Raw genomic sequence first — 19,266 nt, 5'->3', positions numbered from 1 at the left:
CAAAACCTACCGAATTTTTCAATTTTATTTCAAAGAATAGCAACAAACAGCGTAAGGTGTGCGAGATTATAAAGATATATTCAGTTATTAATTTTTCAAATATTCATTCCGTTTGTGATTCGCAGTTGGAGTTCCAAATGTTCGTACGATGGTCGCTCCTTGTATTACCTGAACTCGATCTCTCGTCCCCTCTCCCGTGAATACCGTTAGCCGTAACGGGAACCCCAGCTCCTAGTTGCAACCAATGAGGATGCGAGTTGCATTCCTTTACGTTCGCATCCAATTACTGCGTCAGTTGGTCGCAAAGCGTCTCTAGTGCCGTGCGTTAGAAAAATTCTATTAAATGGAGGAACCAAGTGTTTCTGCAGCAGTGCAGCTGGAAGAAGATCCACAAGTAGAGGAGTTGAACGAATAATCAAAAGGCGAAATCACAAATGCCATTAAATACGCCGAAAATCTACTCCGCAAACAGGACTCGAACACGGTACCCCCAGCGCGGTAGTCGTCAACCTTTACCGCTACGCTACGCTGACTTGCTCCGAATATGCGTAATGTTACGGATATACAAAGCGCACAGTGAACTTCAACGCAAACAGGATTCGAACACGGTACCTCCAGCGCGGTAGCCGTCAACCTTTACCGCTACGCTACGCTGACTTACTCCGAATATGCGTAATGTTACGGATATACAAAGCGCACAGTGAACTTCAAACTCTATTTTCTCAAAAACCAAGGCGCGTCCCTAAAAAACAGGATAGCCATGTGCTCAGGGCAAGTTCCTGTGCATTATATTTGAAGCGCATCAAAACCAGTGGTTTACAGTATGGGGGTCCCCTTGTCAGAGTAGCGAGCATGGAGGACTGTGGATAGGTGGCGCTCGATGACAACAATGTGGGTCGGCCGTGAGGCGCGCAGAGGTAGTCCGTGCGGTTGCGATGAACACCGTGTGCAACGGTTAACGCACCTGCTTACTAAGCGGGAGATCCCGGATTCGAATCCGGGACAGCCACACAATTTCACTCGTTACCGCTGATTCCGCGTAATGTCCCGATGCAGCTGACGTAAGTAATCCCTTTCCTTTCTGCCCCTCCACCTTCAGTTTACATTTAAGTAATCACTATAGCTTGGCGCTGAATTTTATGAATTTCGCTGCATGACACAATTATTTAATTTGTAGCTGGTTGTATTCTTTCATTTACTGGTTGTATACAATACGGCAGACACGCAGTTTGCGACAGGATACCGACTATCAATTCTGTCGTCATCGATACCGACAGTATCACAGCAGTGTCTTCATCTGAGGAGAAATCGACATTTCTAAAAAGGTTGGTCACAGAACTTGGAGGGAAAAATCTAGGTGTTAGAAAGGTAACTGCGTAGAAATTGTAACAGAGGAAATACGTCACATAATCAACGAAAGAAGGAAAGGCAAAAATGTTCTGAAAAACAAGGAAATGAAGCAAGATATTGCACTTACGAATGAAATCAATAGGAAAAGCAAGAAATCTAAAGTGGAATAGCTGCACGAGTGCTGTAAAGTCATTGGAAAGAAAATAGGCATAGCAAGAACATATTCACCATAAGGAACGTAATTTAAAAGCAAACGTCAACGTTAAGAAAGCAAAATACATCTTGATGATGTTGAAGAGAGAGTGAGTATGTTAAAAATACTCGATTCGAGGAACATATGGGATTTAGTACCGGAGTTTGACAGAACTTTGGAAATAGCTGAAATCATAGAGGAAAGTGACAGCCAAACGATTGCTGAAATCTGTCTCTAGAATTTATGAGACGGCAGACAAATCATTAGGGTTTCGAAAGAATGTGATTCTGACATCCCAAAGATAGCAAGAGCAGACAGATGTGGAAATTATGGCATAATTTTCGATTGGTCATTTATCTGAGTTGCTGACCAGTACAATATACAGAAGAACGGAGAAGACAGTTAATCGTTTGTTAGGTTGCCGTTATTTTCGTTTTAGGCAGGATCGGTTCGTGAAAATCTTACGGTGGAATTAACAGATCATTTGCCCCTCCCCTTCTCCCCCTCCCCTTGTCCCCCTATGCCGCCATCTTTCCACACAAGTGACTTATCTTTTGTTGGTGCCCCCTTCTTTCTCTTCCTCCCTCATACTGATCATTAGTTGCCATTTCTTGGGCTTCTAGTAAATAAAAAGACAGCTAAACCTAGTAAGGGCCGAAATTGACTGTTTCAATAATAATTGTTATGTTACGTGTGTACAAATTGACTATTGCGAGCGCTCCTGGAACCCCAAACGACCGCTTGTGTCACTTGGGCGTAGACCGTCCCAGATGTTAAAAAAGTTAAAGGCACGAAAGATGTTGTCCTGACATTGCTATTGATGAAGGAAGCAACACTTGAGAAAAAATCAAGATATTTATAATATTCGTCGACCCAGAAAAAAATTTACGAATATAAAATAAGACAAAAAAAAACTACGCAACACAAATGAATTACGTGAATGGGACGGAAATCAGTAGATGTGATGTTCATGTACACATAAAAAAATGATTACAATGTAAAAGACTGGATTTCTTCAAGAGAAAGAGGTTCTGTTCAGCAAGACAATAGCGCGTTACTCTACCTCCGGCCCTTAAGTAAGCAGTTATTCGATCCAGCATTGACTCATAGAGTTGTTGGATGTCCTCTTGACGGATATCGTGACAAATTCTGTCCAAGTGGCGCGTTAGGTCGTCAAAATCCCGAGCTGACTGGAACGCCCTACCCATAATGCTCAAAACGTTCTCAATTAGGGAGATAACTGATGAACTTGCTGACCAACGTAGGGTTTGGCAAGCACGAAGACAAGCGGTACACTCTCGCTGTGTGCGGACGTGCCTCACCTTTCTGAAATATAATAAACAAAACTCATTGTATATGTTTATTAGTTTCAGAAATACAGACGTGCCAAATCGGATGATTCTCTTTGATACACCCTGTATATTAATGTAACTGAGACGGACGAAATAAAAAAAAAATCCAATTTCCTCAATCTGAAATGCTTAATGAGACAGGATAGTTACAGATACATTCTGCAGCAGTTTGGCCTCTGTCCACTTTGTGTGTGTGTGTCTGCGTGTGAATATGTGTTGTATTAGTGCGTGCGTGTATGATCCTGTGAGAACACGTACGTGCACATTCTTTCTGTCAGTATAGCTAAGCCAGATTACATCGACCACAGTTTACGACTTCATTAACTGTAAACGTAATTAATAATAAAGAAGGAGCGCCTTACGCATGGCTAGGGCTTCGCGTGTCACGCGGTTTCGATTTGCTGGCTCGGAAAACGGCCCCTCAGCCGGTGGCTGCAGCAGAGGAGGACGATATGTATGCAAATGCGCGGCCCCGCGCCTCGGGCAGCGTTTCTTATTCCGCGTAACGACCCGCCTAGAAATGCGTACGCACCGCCTGATGCGAATCTCCGGCATACTTACAACGCGAATCAGACAGCCCCTTATGCGTAAGTCTCTTTCTAGGAAATCTGACTCCCACTTCGTTTGAATGTTCATCGATCACTTCACAATTAGAGGTTTCCTCCATTAGAGCCTGCGCAATTTCATTGTCATCTTTTAATCTGAAAATAACGGCTATTCGTAGAATGTTGTTACTTAAGCACTTGTTTAGCGATCGATTTATACAGGGTGATTCAAAAAGAATACCACAACTTTAAAAATGTCTATTTAATGAAAGAAACATAATATAACCTTCTGTTATACATCATTACAAAGAGTATTTAAAAAGGTTTTTTTTTCACTCAAAAAACAAGTTCAGAGATGTTCAATATGGCCCCCTCCAGACACTCGAGCAATATCAACCCGATACTCCAACTCGTTCCACACTCTCTGTAGCATATCAGGCGTAACAGTTTGGATAGCTGCTGTTATTTCTCGTTTCAAATCATCAATGGTGGCTGGGAGAGGTGGCCGAAACACCATATCCTTAACATACCCCCATAAGAAAAAATCGCAGGGGGTAAGATCAGGGCTTCTTGGAGGCCAGGCTACATTTTCATCACTCGTTCTCGGCCGTCCAGAACTTTTCCCTTTGCACAAACACCCATTCTCTGTAAACTGTTTATACCAATGTTTAATACACCACCTATCAGGAGGTTTAACACCATACTTCGTTCGAAATGCACGCTAAACAACTGTCGTCGATTCACTTCTGCCGTACTCAATAACACAAAAAGCTTTCTGTTGAGCGGTCGCCATCTTAGCATCAACTGACGCTGACGCCTAGTCAACAGCGCCTCAAGCGAACAAATGTACAACTAAATGAAACTTTATAGCTCCCTTAATTCGCCGACAGATAGTGCTTAGCTCTGCCTTTTGTCGTTGCAGAGTTTTAAATTCCTAAAGTTGTGGTATTCTTTTTGAATCACCCTGTACTTCGTTGACTAACAACTTGATACGTCCGTTAGACACCGTGCAGGGGGCACATCCCACAGGCTATTTTTATAGAATTAACTGAACTTACGTACTCTTACTGATGCCTGCATTCGGAATGTGTGATATATTATTTGTGCTATATCTGTGAAGTGCTCAAAGTTGCCATCAAATAACCTCCAGTTCCAGAAATATTTTACAGTTCACTAAGACAGCAACATAGACCATAGTGTGATCTTTTGGTGCTGTAAAGTTTAGACAAAAACTTAATGCCCTTTCACATGCGCACATGCGTTATGAAAGCTGAAAAGTACTTCTTGAAGTATCATAAAATTTTAATAAGTAGGTAATCAATAACATTTGCGTGATCATTATGAATTACGGCGTTCAACTAACTCCAGTGGCAAACGCTGAAAGAGAGGCATTGGGCATCACAAAAACGTTTGTTTACTGTTGAAATTCCGATAACGTGCGATGGAAGAAGAGTCACACAACATATGACTTCCTCCCAGCTATGTCTGGCAAAATGACCACGAGAGAAACTCAGATAAATTAGAGCTCACGCAATGGTGTCCCGAATGTCGATCTTGCCAAGCAACATTCGCGAATGGAAGAGGCATGGAGAGAAGAGTGTGGTGATGCCAGAAGTACCCTCCGCGATACACCATAACTTAGCATGCTGAGTAGAGATGTAGATGTAGACAGATTAAAACTGAGAATGGCGCTACTTGTTTGGCGATATACGTTCTAATGTGTTCTGAGTGATCTGCTACTGAGCACTTTGAACTAAAATAATTAAAGAGTCAGCTTGAATCTGGAACCGTTGCTTATAAGGAGTGAGGAATAACAGACAATCCAAAAATCGTGCAGGAATGAAATAATCGATGTACTCTTAACGGATTCTACTATCGGAAGATAACTGCAACGCACTCTTAAAACAGAGCAATGAACAACTCAAAATCAGAAGAAACGTAGACTGAAGCTATTAAAAACGTAAATTTTTCAAGAGCTCCCCGTATTAAACTGTGAAAGGAATCTCTGTCGCTCCCGAATAGTATCGTATGGGTAGTACCATATGGCTACTACAGCACGAAGTAAATACGAGTACGCGGTTTTGCGTCTAAACCTCCCGACCCACACATGTGGTCCTGTTTACAGAACGCATCTCATCCTCATGTGAATTTCCGAAGCAGTCACAAACCTCACGGCACTCTTTGTTCTATAAAGAGAGTCATCAATGGTCGTACAGTACATTTCGGAAATAATTATTACACAAAGTTAACTTGAACTTTGTACATGTTTACCATCATGCTTACTAAGTTCTGCCCTTGTTAATTTCATAACTAATTCTTATTTTACACATAAACAAGAATAAGTCTGTGTGTGTGTGTGAAATCTTATGGGACTTAGCTGCTAAGGTCATCAGTCCCTAAGCTTACACACTACTTAACCTAAATTATCCTAAGGACAAACACACACACCCATGCCCGAGGGAGGATTCGAACCTCCGGCGGGACCAGAAGAAAAAGTCTGTAAACTATGCTAATTCAAATTTAATATTAGGTAACGAAAGTGAAGATCCTCATATTGCAAGGGAAATGGACTCAGAAGAAATTGGTTTCAGCAAGAGAGACAAGTCTCCGTTTTGAACTGCATAAATGAAGCCAATAACGATCAGCCGTTACTCTTTTGGGACCACGCACGTTTCTATGGTGGTACAAATGTCACGGAGAGCGTACCTATAAGAGCGTCTACGCTGCTATTGATGTTGTTGTTGTGGTCTTCAGTCCTGAGATTGGTTTGATGCAGCTCTCCATGCTACTCTATCCTGTGCAAGCTTCTTCATCTCCCAGTATCTACTGCAACCTACATCCTTCTGAATCTGCTTAGTGTATTCATCTCTTGGTCTCCCTCTACGATTTTTACCCTCCACACTGCCCTCCAATGCTAAATTTGTGATCCCTTGATGCCTCAAAACATGTCCTACCAACCGATCCCTTCTTCTAGTCAAGTTGTGCCACAAACTTCTCTTCTCCCCAATCCTATTCAATACCTCCTCATTAGTTACGTGATCTACCCACCTTATCTTCAGCATTCTTCTGTAGCACCACATTTCAAAAGCTTCTATTCTCTTCTTGTCCAAATTATTTACCGTCCACGTTTCACTTCCATAGATGGCTACACTCCATACAAATACTTTCAGAAATTTTTTCCTGACACTTAAATCTATACTCGATGTTAACAAATTTCTCTTCTTCAGAAACGCTTTCCTTGCCATTGCCAGTCTACATTTTATATCCTCTCTACTTCGACCATCATCAGTGATTTTGCTCCCCAAATAGCAAAACTCCTTTACTACTTTAAGTGTCTCATTTCCTAATCTAATTCCCTCAGCATCACCTGACTTAATTCGACTACATTCCATTATCCTCGTTTTGCTTTTTTTGATGTTCATCTTATATCCTCCCTTCAAGACACCATCCATTCCGTTCAACTGCTCTTCCAAGTCCTTTGCTGTCTCTGACAGAATTACAATGTCATCGGCGAACCTCAAAGTTTTTATTTCTTCTCCATGGATTTTAATACCTACTCCGAATTTTTCTTTTGTTTCCTTTACTGCTTGCTCAATATACAGATTGAATAACATTGGGGAGAGATTGCAACCCTGTCTCACTCCCTTCCCAACCGCTGCTTCCCTCTCATGCCCCTCGACTCTTATAACTGCCATCTGGTTTCTGTACAAATTGTAAATAGCCTTTCGCTCCCTGTATTTTACCCCTGCCACCTTTAGAATTTGAAAGAGAGTATTCCAGTCAACATTGTCAAAAGCTTTCTCTAAGTCTACAAATGCTAGAAACGTAGGTTTGCCTTTCCTTAATCTTTCTTCTAAGATAAGTCGTAAGGTCAGTATTGCCTCACGTGTTCCAGTATTTCTACGGAATCCAAACTGATCTTCCCCGAGGTCGGCTTCTACTTCTTCTATTGATGTATACGACACAAATAATATAGTTAAACGTGCAGATAGTGAGTTAATGTAAGATGCGCGCCCCTTCTTCGTTAGTTGACTAAAGGAGTGAATTCTCTGTAAGCACTAATGGAGTAGTTACGTTACCTCGGAGCCGGCTTAACCCAACGGAAATCGACGTGGAGAGAGAACAGAGTTCTGTTCCCATGCTGTGTATGCGTTCGAGCTTGCCAATCCGAGGTCTACCGTCTTCGGTGATTTTACCTTCAATTCCTACATCATTATTGCACTATTGCACATATTATGAATGCCTGAATTGCCATGCTCCACACTCCATAAAATTTTTCCGCACATCTTCCTAGCGGCATGAAATAATGATTAACGAAGAGTGAATCTGCATATCTCTCTATCAGCGTAACGTTTTCCTATAGTAGAAGACGTTGTTTGCTTAGAAAAGACCGCTCTAATGTAGCCTTCAGCTAGCATCTAGATCAGAAAACTTCAATACTCTCTCCTGAACGTACGTGGATGTCGAAGATTAAGTAACTTCTACTTTCTAAAAGCTCATTCGGTTGTTCATCGTGCACTTCAAACCTTTCTGTATACAGAGAGTACGAGTTGGTGTACTTTAGCGTATGCAGCAAGTTTTCACCACTAGTACAATAAGCACTTGAAATAAAAAAGGCCTACGTAAGTGTGAGGCGGGGATCGGGAAACACCCTTCCCCATGCTCCCTTCCGCACTACACTTGCCAGTGGTCTGTGTTATTGGCCGCTGAAAAAAATATTACGTCACTAGAATATTTCACTGGTACATTGTTCTCCGTTTAAGGTATCCCAGTTTCCTCTTCTTGTTTGTGAACAGGGCCAGTGAGAAAGAGGAAAATTCTAGTGAAACGTGAGTCCCGACTTCACGTCCACATTGCAAGTAAGAAACCTACCATTGGAGCTATTTTAACTGAATAAAACGAAACATGTATAGTGACGAATAGGCAACGTCTCATTAGTTGCACACAGAAGTTGGTACGTCAGCCAATTACTACACACATATGGGGAACTTAACCAAGATTTATTCGGAAGTATAGGCACAGTAAAAGAATGGGTCGATTTAATATCCATTGACAGAGATATAAAATGTTACACCATCAAGAGTAGCCAACGATCTTTGTGAACTGTCACAAGATGCGTTTCCAGAACGGCAAGAGATTCCTCAAGATGACATTCGCAGTTTGTTTGTTTCCATGCAACAATTACAAGAGTAGAATATTACAGTTGTAACGACGTAATTAAAATAGAATAAACAATTACAATGGAACTGTAGTATAAGATCTTCAAGAATATACTAACGATGGCCTTAAACTGCGGGGTTTTCGCGTTTATTTCTTACAGTTGTATTATATCTTATATATTTTGACGGTGCCTATCTTATCTACAGTGTATGTTTTATGTAACATTCTAGGATGAAAGCTACATGTGATGTCGATCGTATGGATGGAAACCGGAAATAAAAGAAAAAAGACTTGATGATATTCTACACGTACTGCACAACAAGCCGCTGTATCCTTTATTATGCTAACACCACATATCGTGAACAACGCAAGAGTGTACATCATCCGTCCAAAAAATCCCGAGTCTGATCTTATTTCTGACGTGTAAGTGATATCAGTGCGGTAGCTACGTTGTCAGCTTGAACTAACCCCTGTAGACAGCATACACTCATTAAAACAGTCTGTTGTGAGCAGCTGGTGTTAAGCAGTGGGCGTCTGGCCGCAGTGTGGCAACGTTGTTGTGTCACAAAACGCAGTGAAGCAACGAACCGAACCTCTCTGAACCATGTATTCACAGCATTGTCCAGAACGTCTGAAGAACGGAAAGGGCAAAATTTGACCCGTGCATCTGGAATCCCGACAAAAACAACAAAGCACTGCCGCCTGTCGTGACTTGATTGAAATGCAAAACGCAGACAGTTTTTTTTCTGAAAAAATCGCCTCTGGGGACGAGACTTAATGTTACCAATACAAACAGACCACAAAACAACAAAGTACTGAAACTCACTCAAATGGTCAACGCTTTGACGACATAACCGACATTCGAGAAAACGTGACGCGAGAGTAGAACAAGATTCAAAAGAAGGACTTTTCTGACAGTTTCACTTATTGTGTGAACGTTCTGTGCGTTGTACTCGAGTCGGGCGAGACTGCGTTGAACAACGGCAGCATTGAAATCAACATCTTAATTTCTCTGTATTCTCTCACTAATCCAGTCTAGACACTATTTGGACTTTTCGAGCCCATGTGGTGTCGCACCACATACGAGGTTGGTTATAAACATCAGTTCCGACGTACAGTTCTACAGTTGAAGCCTACGCACAAATAAGTACACTACTGGCCATTAAAATTGCTACACCACGAAAATGAGGCGCTACAGACCCGAAATTTAACCGACAGGAAGAAGATGCTGTGATATGCAAATGATTAGTTTTTCAGAGCATTCACACAAGCTTGGCGCCGGTGGCGACACCTACAACGTGCTGACATGAGGAAAGTTTCCAACCGATTTGTCATACACAAACAGAAGTTGACCGGCGTTGCCTGGTGAAATGTTGTTGTGATGTGTAAGGAGGAGAAATGCGTACCTTCACGTTTCCTACGTTGATAAAGGTCGGATTGTAGCCTAACGCGATTGCGGTTTACGTTATCGCGACATTGCTGCTCGCGTTGGTCGAGATCCAGTGACTGTTAGCAGAATATGGAATCGGTGGGTTCAGGAGGGTAATACGGAACGCCGTGCCGGATCCCAACGGCATCGTATCACTAGCAGTCGAGATGACAGGCATCTTATCCACATGGCCGTAACGGATCGTGAAGCCTCGTCTCGATCCCTGAGTCAACAGATGGAGACGTTTGCAAGACAACAACCATCTGCACGAACAGTTCGACGACGTTTGCAGCAGCATGGACTATCAGCTCGGAGACCATGGCTGCGGTTACCCTTGACGCTGCATCACAGACAGGAGGCGCCTACGATGGTGTAGTCAACGACGAACCTGGGTGCACGAATGGCAAAACGTCATTTTTTTGGTTGAATCCGGGTTCTGTTTACACCATCATGATGGTCGCATTCGTGTTTGGTGACATCGCGGTGAACGCACACTGGAAGCGTGTATTCGTCATCGCCATACTGGTGTATCACCTTGCATAATGGTATGGCGTGCCATTGGTTACACGTCTCTGTCACCTCTTGTTCGCATTGACGGCACATTGAACAGTGGTCGTTACATTTCAGATGTGTTACGACCCGTGGCTCTACCCTTCATTCGATCCCTGCGAAACCCTACATTTCAGCAGGATAATGCACGACCGCATGTTGCAGGTCCTGTATGGGCCTTTCTGGATACAGAAAATATTCCACTGCTGCCTCGGCCAGCACACTCTCCAGATCTCTCACCAATTGAAAACGTCTGGTCAATAGTGGCCAAGCAACTGGTTCGTCACAATACGCCAGTCACTACTCTTGATGATCCGTGGTATCGTGTTGAAACTGCATGGGCAGCTGTACCTGTACACGCCATTCAAGCACTATTTGACTCAATGCCCAGGCGTATCAAGGCCTTTATTACGGCCAGAGGTGGTTGTTCCGGATACTGATTTCTCAGTATCTATGCACTCAAATTGCGTGGAAATGTAATGACGTGTCAGTTCTAGTGTAATATATTTGTCTAAATTAATACCCGTTTATCATCTGCATTTCTTCTTGGTGTAGCAACTTTAATGGCCAGTAGTGTTGAACATTTCCAGAAAGTGTTGCTTCATAGTGTAACACATTCAGTTTTCGGCAGTATTTGCACATCTCTCGAATGTCATGGAGTACGTCACAGTTGAAATGGTTGATGTAATTGCACCAGTGAAAATGTTTTTTAGAATGGCGCGTACTATTCAGTCTAAGCACGTCGCGAAACACACTACTCGCATACCGAATTCCTGTCTATTGTCAGCTGATGACGGTAGAGAGATAGAATGATTTCGTTTGCTATCAGTCCTCAGACGCACAGAGAGTATTGTCCCGGTAGCTGCGGCTACCACTGCTGTAGCGTTAAAGCGCAGCACTAGCTGCGCCCATCGCCTTTTTTTTGCGATCCGCAACCGCCCTACTGTTTGTCACGTGGCCTGTCCCGCTGATCTCTGTATCGAGTCTTTTGTTTACGATCGAGTCGGCCGTTTTTACGCTGCTGGCGGCGTCTCGTCGAGCGTCCACAGAGCCGCTGGACGTGACGTGTGGGCTGCGTGGGCCGAGCGGAGGCCGCCGCGAGTGTGGTCCGGGCTGCGGACCGCTTGGTATTCTGCAGGCGACGCCTCGGCTCGTTTTTGTCGCCCGGCCGCCGCTGACAGACGGAGCGAGCGCTCAATCAAGAAGCGCGCCACGGCCAGATCGGCGCACACCTGCGCAGCCCCGCCACGTGCGCCGACTGCCGACAGCGCCTCCTGCACGCTCACCGTTTAATTTAGGCTGCGCGCAAAGACTGGGTGAGAAGTCGCACGACTAAAGCGTACAACCAGAGTCGCATTGCCCACCTGGTCGGCGGACCGTGCTTTGTAAAGTAATAACAGATAAACAAACCACAGAGTGTTTAAAAAAGAATGACCCGATTTCAGACCTCCATGTTTATTTGCAAAAACATACTAAAACAGGCAATGAATTGCAAAATACTCAGAAAATCACGATGTTTTAGCTGTTCTGTTTCAATTGCTCTGCGTGCCCGTTAGCAGCTGCACGAACATATAGACGATAGCTTCGTCATAAATTTTACACACCGTATCTGCTTTTTCAAAAGTTACGACGGCTGTTATTCTGTTCTTCACTTATTCTGCGTCACGAGACAAAGGAAAAATGAACACATTTTCTTTCATATATAGTCATAAGAAAAAAGTACAGGGGGTAATGTCTGACGATTTTGGAGGGCTAGAATGCAGGGCAGTATCTCGGGGTTCCGTGTGTCCTGTTCAGCGGTGAGGTAGATAACCGACGTACGTTGTCTTGCCAATGTCGTGTACCTTCATCCTGTTGAAAAATGAAGTTATCGGAGTCGTCCTGACGCTGTGGAAAAAGCCAATTATTCAGTACTTGTAGACAGCTCAGTCCAGGCACTGTGTTTTCCTCCAAAAAGAAATGACACAAAAAACGTTAGTGAGTTTCTTTCGTGCTCAATAATGTGATGAGGGTTCTGGAGCCCCATATGCGCACATTATGTCGGTTATACATGATGTGTTGCTTTATCACTGAAAATTAACCATGGTAAAAATGTATACTCTTCCACGTCCTCCAGCAGAGCATTGCTCAAGTGACCCCATTTCCTTCTAACACAACCGGAAGAACTTGTACTAATTGCAGTCTGTATGGTTTATAGACGAAACGATTCCTTACCACTCGCCCAACAGTCGTATGAGGCATTGCCAGTTTTTGGCTGCGTGGCGATTAGACTTACGTTTACTCTGCTCAAACGTTTGCCGAATTCTTTCCACCATCTCATCAGAAGTGCGAGGTGGACAGTTACCTTTGTATAAGCATCCTGCCTCTTCAAAGTGGCGATACCAACAACTAAAGCCGTCGGCACACGGACCGTGCATCCGAACGTTGAGCGTTGAGCGTGCCGAGTTCCTGGCGTCATAGGGTGGTATAGCACGCTCGGGAGTCTTTCCGAACGTGCAGAGCAATATCCGGCATGTCAGATATTCTCAGCGTGCGTCTGAGCGTTGACCAATCAGATAGCACAACGCCACCTACGTCACAAGCACGTCGTCTCCCTTCAGTACAGACTTGAGAGGCGCCATATTGGCATTCATTTCAAGCCTGTACGTATATATGCCATCTCTGAGCACCAGCAAATTGAGAATCACTGGAAAACCCGTTGTTAACTGTGTGATTCGTTCCAATAAAATAATGAGAAACATCATATTCGTGGCAAAAGAATTATTGTAAATTGCGTATTTTGAGAGTAGACTATTTGAAGGCAGCGACACACTGAAGATCCACCCAAAACGTACAATCTTGTTATAATTAAATTTCAATTCGTAACATATCTACGATTACGGTTTTCACCAAGGGGTAACATAATATGATTTAATACAAAATATGTGATGTTGATTTAGCGTAATGAGTAGTTGTCCGCAGCTCGTGGTCGTAGCGTTCTCGCTTCCCGCGCCCGGGTTCGATTCCCGGCGGGGTCAGGGATTTTCTCTGCCTCGTGATGACTGGGTGTTGTGTGATGTCCTTAGGTTAGTTAGATGTAATTAGTTCTAAGTTCTAGGGGACTGATGACCATAGATGTTAAGTCCCATAGTGCTCAGAGCCATTTGAACCATTTACCGTATGCACAAGCCGGCACGGTAGCTCCGCGTGTTCGGTCAGAGGGTTAGCTGCCCTCTGTAATAAAAAAAAACTGAGTTCACCGATCAACAACGAACTAAAACGGGTGTCTTATGACGTCCGCCCCGAGCAGATGCAACGAACGAAACCGAACAAAAAAAAAAAAAAGTTGCGTCAATGCCCAATATTGCTGTAGTAGTTGGGTGATGGTTCCCGTCGTCATACTCCCGAATTTTTTTCCATAACTTTCGCGTTTTTATTAGGTTCTGATACTTTATTATTAGTTTAATATAAATATATACTATAATATTTGATGTTATGTAAATATAAATTCAACTTTTTTGAGAGGTGACTTTATTCGATTGGCTTAATCTACAGACCAGCTTGCGCTACTAGTATAAAGACGTTTTGTTCCTTTTTCTTTTACGCTTCATAATTCACATGTTGCAAAGATTCTGCTACTCCGTAGGAACAGTGATCAAGTAAGACTAACCTTGGGGTTCAACTAAAATGTGAGAATAATGAAATAATGTTTATCTTATGCAGAGAAGTATTCCAAATTTGTAACGCGCTGTTTGTAACGGAACTTTTATAAGACTGTGTCCTTATTGATTGGACATGGTACTTTCCTTTTCGTGGGCGATGGTGGAAATGGGCGTTTTAATAGAACTAATATTGGAATTTTACGCGCGCCCGTTGAGTAAACAGTCTGATTTACGAACTAGAAATATCCCTCAACTGCCGCTGGAGTGCGTTGCGATCGCGTATACCACGTTGGGGCGCACGTACCGTATGCACAAGACGCATCGTTCCTAAGCGTTCAGTAGCACGTTGAACTTCGCACGCTCAACGTTACCGTTCGACAGCACGGTCCGGTCCTCCAAATCCTTGAACGCCATGCTCTTTGCCTTGCCTATCGCATCCGTCTCCCCTCCCCCATGCGGATCCTGTATGATCTCATCCCCTTCCCCCACCTCCTCCTTTTCCTTAAAAGGATATGGATCCTGTACACCTCCCGTAAACTTGATCCTCCTCGCCCACTCATATCCCCAATCCTCTCCCATCCCCGCCCGCTGCCGCGCCTGTATTCCCACGTCCCACCCTCCTTACCCTCTCCCAAGGTGGCTTCCGCCAGCTCCCCCTCCCTGATGATGTCCTCGTCCCCTCCATCTACCCCTCCTATCAACTTTGACCCTGCCCCACCCCCCACTTCCGGTGTCCTTTCCTTTCGGCACCCTCCCTCCCTTCTCTTCTCTTCCCTTCTCTTTCCTTTTCCCCCATCCCCTCCCTCCACCCCTCTTCCCCCGGGCTTCCCCTCCCCCTTCCTCCCTCCCCCCTATCTCCCCTGCCCGTGGCATCTCTGCTCTCCCCTCTCGCTCTCCCACTCCCCTTCCTCCTCCTCCTCTCTTGGCAGGTCCCAGGACTCGCACACGCATAGTGAACATTCGTGCGCCGGAGATCATCGCCTTCTGTGTCTCGTGTGTGTGACGTCGTTTAGTGTTTTTAGTGTCCGCCATCCTGCTACTACGTTCACTTGTGCCGTCAGATTCATCAGTGTTCTGTGCGCTGTGTCAACGTGTTTTCAGTGTTGTTATCGTCGCGTGTGAACGACTCCGTGTTTTTTGTGTCTCTGTGACTTCTCTCTTTTGCCCATCACTATGTTCATCGTCATTCTCCGTTCTTATACTATTGTCACCACTATGGCTGAAGAGCGGCGTAGTGTGCTGCTGACAGCCTACCTGATTTGTACAGGTATTAAAATAACAATAAAGTAAAAAAAAAAACTGCCGGGCCGGGCAGAGCCGAGCCTGGCCGGACCGCCGCCCGCTTTGATATCAAACACATGGTTTTGAACTGCGGTGTTCACACTGGCGGCCGGGCCGCGCCGACACGGCGTGAGCCTCCCGGAGCCGAGCTGGCGACATCCCGAGTGTTTAATGTTGGCAGCGCAAGCCGAGCGCAGGCGCGAGCCTGTGGAGCAGCACTACAGCTCCTGCAGTACACGCATCACTCGTCTCCCTTCTGCTTTCATCACAAGTGCGACTGCACACGTCTTTTATTTTAAGATGGTACCTCACATTTCACAATCAGTGCGGAAAAATTACGTTTATTATAATGATACATGCGAAATTACTTTCATTTCATATATTTAATCTACCGTATTTACATGCATTTACAACAATAGCTTGCCAGCGATCTCGGCTTTGCCGCCACTGATTAGTTCGCATTTACTTGTAAACGGAGGTAGATATGAGTGCCACTGAGGGACGGAAATGTGTCCCTACGAGATGACAATGCATGTAGTCATGCTGTGGCACGCTACTATAAGCTGTTGTCTGTGACATCTTTTTGCGATGTTCTTACTTTAATGAACGCAGAATAACATATACATGACATTAACTAGTGTCCATCAATTTGGTATCAGAAATTCGGATAGTATGACAGTAATGATGCAGTTTCCAGATTATGGAACGGAGTAACCGAGGAGTGTGTTTCAGATAGTATGCACAAATATAAATTATTTTCCTTTATAATTTTATTTGTTTTATTTACAGTGAAATGAGATACACAAAAATACAGTAAATAGCTAAGTACTTTCAATTCCAAAATTTATTTTTGAAAGGTTTTTTAATTATTTTAAGTTGCATTTTTAACGAAATATTTAACAAAAGTGTTCCTGACAGTTTTCGAACGTAATGTGGAATTTCTGTTGAATGTGGCACCAGCTGTCTGCATATCAGCATTGTTACAAAACTTTTCATCTTCAACATTGCATCCTTCTCTGTCAATGACAATATTATGAAGTAGACAAATGCACTTGACTACGTGATCAGCTATGTCAATGGATGTTTCCTCAGTAGTCTCCATTTATTGGTCATTATACCAAACGCACATTCAACAACTTTTCTTGCTCTAGAATGCATATCATTGTATAGAATCTTCTCGTTGTCCAAATTTCTGCGAGGAAAAGGTCTCATCAAATTCTCTAATAAGGGGTAAGCTTCATCTCCCAAAATGACGTACGGTAGTTCCTGACACATTCCTTCAAGTCTTGTTGGTGGCGGTAATAAGAGCTCCCCATTTATAAGTTTCTTATATAACATACTTTCTTTAAACACGCCTGCACCAGACTGTTTACCGTATGCACCAACATCTACAGCTATAAATTTGTAATTTGTATCAGCAACTGCTTGGAGTACAATCGAATAATACTGTTTGTAATTGTAAAACATGCTGCCAGAAAGTTGAGGACATTGGACACGTATGTGCTTCCCGTCTATACGTCCAACACAGTTTGGAAATCCCCATCTCGTATGCATTTCACTGGCAATTTCTTTAAATCGAGAAACAGTTGGCGTTGGTAAATGAATGGGAGCAAGTGACTCCCATATGGCCGTACAAACGTCTTTCACCACCACCTATACGGTGGACACTCCTAATTGGAATTACGATGCTAGTGCATGAAAGGAGATGCCAGTGAACAGATACCTGATAAAAAAAATCGTAAAATGTGTTACTCAAGTGTGGTGTTCGGCGAAATTTTTACAGTTTTGTTTGCACAGTAAATATTTACTTAGTCCATGTCATTTCACAGTTATACAAAGAGACTTTTCTTGCACCCTTCTATATTCTTTCAGTTAAAATAATGAAATCGAAATGCAAAGACCTGAGAGACAGTTACAGAGAATAACTTGTATAACTTGGCAAAATAAGGTCTTGTGATCCAGGGAATAATATATTAAAATGCAATTCCACTCGGGCTTTGTTCTGTCATATGATTTTCCTAAGTTCCAAGAGCTATGCACAGTTTCCTATCAGTGGAAATAGAACCACTGAGTGAAAGGGCATTATCTCAAAACTATTCGCCTATCAATCTGTCTATCTTACAAGGTAATGAAAAGAATTCTGTGAGGTGATCAGTGGCTCCACATGATGAAGCATCACCACTGCCAAGCGCTGCATCATGAAGAAAAAAGAAGAAAAAAGCTGGAAAATTCTGAAGGAGTGTTTTTGCGATTCTTCGTTGAAGGCACAGCAAGACATTACCCAAAATGACGAAGCTAATTACTTACTACTGATTCTCAGGAGTCCCATAAACTCTCTTCCCCTCAGAGGTAAGCGTTTGTGAAATTTAAAATACAAAAGCATGATTACAATTAATTGGAGGTAGTGAATGCTGCACAAAGTTCTACTGCAAACCAAAAAGTGTGTACTAACGAATCTTACCTTATCGTTATACACAATTTTTCTTCTGCTGTTATACTTCTGCGAAAATTTGTGTTCTATTTCGAAATTTTGTCTTGAATGTTCTGCAGCAGATACTGAAATGTATTATGATTCATTCTGTAATATGAATAAAATTTTTCAGTATAGTTTTTAAGTTCTTCCTTCAAAGAAAAAAACTCTCCTAAATGTCTGTCGCTATTTATAGGATGAATCCATAACCTCCTGGTTCTGTACTTCAAAACTCGACGAGTTAATGCAGAGTCAAAACAATACCAATAAAAGAGCGAAGACATTGTTCTACACGACAGCACACACTAGCTAAAGGCGAGCAACTGTTGACTGCCGCTGCGTTTTCCACAGACTTGCTTGTCAGCTATCGAAGGGTGGGGATTTTTCTTTTTAATTTATTTATTTGGCCTCCAGCAACTAACAGCCATTTAGCCAAAGAGCGGAGGTTACCTTGACAGTGCAGCGCAGACCGCAAAAAAAAAAAAAAAAAAAAAAAAAAAAAAAAAAAAAAAAATCGAGAACAATGAAACGCACATCTGTGTTGATCTACCGTAATTTCATTAACTCTCCATTATTTTTTCTGTCAAAGTAGACAACGAGAATACAGAATTGCGCTTCGGTTTCTGCAGTAAATGTATCACAAATCTCCAGTTTGTTTTTGTGATTAGTTTTACACCAAATTTTATCAGACCTATGTCATTGACACTTCTACCTGTACATGTACTAAACCAAGCTGTAACCGCGCGGTCGTGCGGTAGCGTTCTCGCTTCCCGCGCCCGGGTTCCCGGGTTCGATTCCCGGCGGGGTTAGGGATTTCCTCTGCCTCGTGATGACTGGGTGTTGTGTGATGTCCTTAGGTTAGTTAGGTTTAAGTAGTTCTAAGTTCTAGGGGACTGATGACCATAGATGTTAAGTCCCATAGTGCTCAGAGCCATTTGAACCATTTTTGTAACCGCGCGAACTCCGTCGCTTGCGTACGCGGCCCTGACGCCACTGAATAGCTCGCATTACTTGTGACCAGAGACAGATATCAGTATCATTATCATTTCAAAAACTTTTTGGTATTTTTAGCTACATTTCACTCGCAACAATGCATGGTCTAAAACGGATCTAACAGTAAGCTACCCGCTACATAACTTTTTCACTACAAGATTTGTAAATAAAGTGCACAACGTTGACAAATAGCATCATTTCACAATGACTGTTAAGAAATATGGAAAGTTAAATAATTCAATACGAAGCAAAGTCGTTACACTACCACGTGTACAAAAATCAGATTTTTTAGCCGCGTACTTT

The sequence above is a fragment of the Schistocerca cancellata genome, chromosome 1 (genome assembly GCF_023864275.1).
Source record: "Schistocerca cancellata isolate TAMUIC-IGC-003103 chromosome 1, iqSchCanc2.1, whole genome shotgun sequence".
NCBI lineage: Eukaryota > Metazoa > Arthropoda > Insecta > Orthoptera > Acrididae > Schistocerca > Schistocerca cancellata.
This window is presented reverse-complemented; position numbering follows the sequence as displayed.